Source organism: Pteropus alecto, unplaced genomic scaffold (assembly GCF_000325575.1).
Source record: "Pteropus alecto unplaced genomic scaffold, ASM32557v1 scaffold3, whole genome shotgun sequence".
NCBI lineage: Eukaryota > Metazoa > Chordata > Mammalia > Chiroptera > Pteropodidae > Pteropus > Pteropus alecto.
Window position 1 is genome coordinate 57,442,139 of NW_006442484.1, and position 4,955 is coordinate 57,447,093.

At 33.0% G+C, this 4,955-nt stretch overlaps 1 protein-coding gene across 1 annotated transcript in view; it reads right to left on the reverse strand.

The window, feature by feature from the left end:
• Positions 1-4,955, reverse strand: part of TMEFF2 (transmembrane protein with EGF like and two follistatin like domains 2) — a 214,515-nt gene that overhangs the window by 153,753 nt on the left and 55,807 nt on the right. The gene's annotated exons all lie outside the window — the stretch shown is intronic.

A 4,955-nucleotide genomic window follows, 5' to 3' on the forward strand; every position in this document is an offset into this window, starting at 1 on the left:
ACTGTGTGCCTACAGTGTTGCTGGGTAATAAATCTCATCCAGCAGCATTCGAATTTAATCACCTGACTTCCACCACTTTAAAATAAACATGCATGAATGCAGTCATGAAAATGAATGTTTAGTCTGCAAACTGAAGAGGGTGTGGGGTACAGGACCACAGGAGTGAGCATTTGCACTCTTTTCTTTTTATGGCTTCATTTCAAATGATTTATCCATCTCTTCCTCATCTCCCCTGTCTCAGCAGTTATAAACTGCATCGCCTTTCCTTAACCCGAGAATGTAGTCAAGCTTTTCCCTATTGAAGACGTTCTAATGGGGCTCTGTGGGTCACCTGACAAAGGGCTGGCAGAAGTGATAAATGCTGCATTCTTTCTTCTGTGGAGCTGGACGCTTTGCACCTTCTCTGGGTCAAATTAACATTCTTGAGAATAATATCTGGATCCCCTACACAGCTGTGAAAATGTCAGGATCTTCTGGATAGGTAATATCAGCAAGTCTTTCAAATTTATGCAGCCAACCTCAGAGAAGCAGAATGAACACTTATAAAAATTTTCGGATGACAGAAAACACAAATAAGCAGGTAGGAAATGATTTTCTTGGCTGACACCTGCCAAATGGAATTTAAACATGTAAGGACAGAAGAGTAATTCATATTGATCATAAAACTAAAAGAAAACAAATATATTCCAGTATTTCAAACTTTACCACAAGTCATGAGTGCCTCCTTATTTCCCATTATCCATCCTCATTGCCCAACAAACACATCTCTTTTGAAAACTAGATACTAATCACCCTAGATGATCACCCTAGATGATCACCCTAGATGATCACCCTTGCCTCTTGCAAATAATGCTGTTTTTATTTCTTACTGATATGTCATGTATTAACTCTTCCTCACTAACTAGTAGGGCCTTATATCCTCTGAAAAGCTATTATGACTAAACTTTTCATTAAAGAGACATTAATTAATTGAGAAAGCATACTATGAAAGAGCCATTACTATTTCTTGTCCCAAAAGCATCGCTTGTATGAAATCGTATAGTGCAGAACCTTTTTTTTTTTTTTTTCCAGTTTTCTCATTTGGGAGGAGAAACATTTGGAAACCAGTGTGTCTCAAAGGTTTGAAAAATTTCCCTCCTTGTCTTCAGAATATCATTTAATGAGAAGTCAGGTCTTAAAATATGTAGCAGAGAGGAAATAAGCAAATAAGTAAAATAGATAAAATTATTCTCAAACTAATATATAATAAAGAAAATCCATCTGTGAGTTAAAAATATATATCCACCACCACAGCTCTAATAAAAAAGTACATTTCATAATTTTAAAACAAATACTACAGAAATATAAATGTCATTTATATTTATAAAATATAAATTTATAAACATTTATATTTATAAAATATTTATAAAATATAAAATATTTTATATTTTATCAAGTTTCTATTTAGACATCCTTTTTTAAAGATTAATTTTTACAGTCACAAAGAATATCATTTAAGTGTGCTAATAATTTCATTTACAGTCAGAGGAAAGTAAAATATTTTATAGTAAGTTAAAATTTTGTTTTAAAAAAATACAAATAAATGTGGACATATCTACCAAAATCCAGATGGAAATGGAAAAAAAAACAGTCAACTATTCAGGCATTTGAAAAAGAAGCAATACTCTCCCCTCCAAACAAACAGAAATGGTGATACATTTGTAAACATTTTCTGAAACATTTTTTAACTTCATTACATCTAGTTGAATATTACTTCATACATAAAATAAGAACTTAATATGTTCTGCTAATTAATTAGGTGATGAGAAAAAAGTACAATCTGAATAATTTACCATTTCTTTTTAATAAAAATATTCCCAATTGTGAATACAATTTGCCAAGTCTATATGACAGGTTGGGTAACAAAGAAAATCCTATAAATTATTCAGTTATATCAAATACATTCATTTGTATAAAGATACTGTATGATATATTTCAGGGGGGAAAAAGCATCAGGATTTATATCAGAACAATAAAAGGTGATAACTAAAACTGCCAGTCCCAAACTGAACATACTGACTCCATTTTTCAGTTTTCATGTTACTGCTTAATGCACTCTAGATGCACCATACTAATTATATTTGAGACAAAGGGAAAGACATAGTAGCAACTAGTGGGAAGAGAAAATTACTACCACCACACACTAAATTATTTGGTGTTTTGCATTCAGGACATGGGTGCCTTCTCCTCACAGTCACACTGGGGAAACTGAGGCTCAGAGGGGCTGGGTAACTTCCCCAGAGTAATAAAACCCTGCCTCGTTAAACTCCAAAACCTGTTTCTTTCACTATGTGGAGCTACCTCCCACCTACAAAGAAACACATGCTTTGGCTACTGTACATCTGAAACTTATTTGATTTTATTAATCAATGTCACCTCAATAATTTTTTATAAAAAAAGAATGTCTCCTCTTCTCACTTTAGGTAATTTATGCATTCATTTTTCTATTGTATTTGTTTATTTTTATAAATATAGAATTAACTCTCATTTGGGGTTTTTGAATTGTGCTGTTTTGCTAAATAATTTAGAACCACTGTAGTTGTGTTGTACAAGCAAAGTATTCTTATTCTGACAGCTATAATGATAAAAGTACTTGAATGAGATTATGAGCTTCAAACAACTCTTCCCTCCACCAGGCTTTCTGACAGATGAGAGTCTGCAGCATCTCCCTTGGTCTTGGGAGAATCCAGCGCATTATTGGCACCTGGATTGTCTCAGACCATTTCCAAATGATTATCAGCAAGGAGGAAAAAAAATTACAGGACTTTATTGTTCATCAAGATATAATTTTGTAAATATTTACAGAAAACCACATATTGACTAACAACAGAGCAAATTCTACAGGGTTCATTATATATCACAAGCCACCTAATTCATAGCTGTTATTGGTGTGAATTCTTAATATTGTCAGAATATTTTCCTTCTGTCTTTAAGTACTGCTGCTCTGTCTTCTCTCCCATCTCTTCCTTTCTTAAATCCAAAATGTAAAAATTATTTATTTGCAAACATTCAAGAAATCAACAATGCAGTTTTTGGTTTGTTTTCTTGTTTAAACTAGATTAGAAGTCTTATTTATTTTAGAGATGTTGGTGACTTGTTGGCATGAAACAATTAATTTCGGGCAAATGTTGAAGCACTGTGCTAAAGCATGACAAGAACAGAGCTGCCTGTATCTAAAGTCAAAAATGGACCAATCATACGATTTTGTAATTTTAATTAGTTTTACATTGATTGAAATCTTTTTAACCTCAGTCCTAAATATACTAATTCAAGAAATCTTATTTTAAGTAATAATCTCTTCATAGTTGTATGTTATTCTTCCTAATAGTGAGTGTGAACTAAGCAAAAGTCCTTAAAACTACAAGAGAAGTTTCCTACCTAACACAACTTACACTTTTACATCCTTGTAATCTTAATTTTAATGATGATGGCACGTATCCATACTTTTTGGCAACCCATTAAAGTTTCGATATCCATAGGTCTGGGCTGTTCCGTAGTATTTCTCAGTGTAACATTACACAATTTTACTGATTTATGTATTTCCAATTTCGATTTGCCAAAGCAGCTGTAGACTTCAGATCATCGCAATTTTCGGTCTTTTGCATTAAGTTTGGCCTTTCACCGATTAAACGTAAATCCAAATCCATTGCATCTGTCACCACTGTTTTTGTCAATTCAGATAAAACTTATTTTCAAAAGAGTAAAAACGCTATTTTTACTCACTGTTTCTATATCTATTTTTCATTTTCTCTATACCTCTTAATTTAAAAATATTTAAAAACGGACATATGAAGTAGCAACTCAGCATTAGCATGATATAATATTTTTAGTTTTAACTCAGATTACTAACAAATAGTCTAATAAATCACTTTAACATTCAAATATACTTTTAATATTACCTACTATAAACATGCCCAAATTGGTTTTCCTTTATAAATTCTTGCACAATCAGATATAACATTCTGACAAGAAAAGGACTATATTAAAAATAAATACTTGAATTTACAGATAGAAATTAACTTCTGAACAAGTTAACTATTGCCTTCTTATCGCAAGAAAAAAGTAGACAAATAGTATATATTTTAATTCTTGTGCAACTCACTTTTAATAAGAAAAGAAGTGCTGGAGTAGTCAGCATTAGTAAGGCTGCAAGATTTTGAATATGCCAGAAGCTTATCAGGTACAATATGTTAATTATTTCTAATAGTGTAATGAAGTCTGAAGCTTTCAGAGAGATGTGATTCTGATAATAGGCCTGTTTAAAACATTAAGAAAATCTTGATTATGGGTTGCTCAGTAGCTTCCAAATGCTAAAGGAAAAAGCATTTTCTTCATAGGAGGTTGTCACTCGCAGAAAATGCATTTCCATTACAAGTGATGCAGCAGCATATTTTGGCATCCCCCAGGAGGTAGTGGAACTTTCCAGTGTGAGGTACAGATGGTGCATTCTGGGTGATTTGTGAATCTGATATGGATTGCCATATCTTTCAATAGCCACATATTTCCTATGGGACATTCCTGAGTGCCCCATACGTGTGTGTTGAGCACAGAGAAATCTTAACATGTTCTGGCCTAGGACTCCTAAATTAGGTATTTTAGCACTGATGCCAATTTATATATTTCTGTGTATGTAGGTGGGCCAAGGATGAATAAATTATGAGGGATCCTGGAATCCTCATGCAGCCCTTAGAACTGACTCCTAGAGAGTGCCCCAATAGAATATTCTAGAGTGATTTTTTTTAATGTCTACCAATTCTCTCATTTGTGTACCTATAGTCATCTTGAAAATATAACTGTATGATACTTTTTACCAGCATATTAAGAAAGAAAGAAAGAGAGAGAGAGAGAAAGGAAGGAAAGAAGGAAGGAAGGAAGGAAGGAAGGAAGGAAGGAAGGAAGGAAGGAAGGAAGGAAGG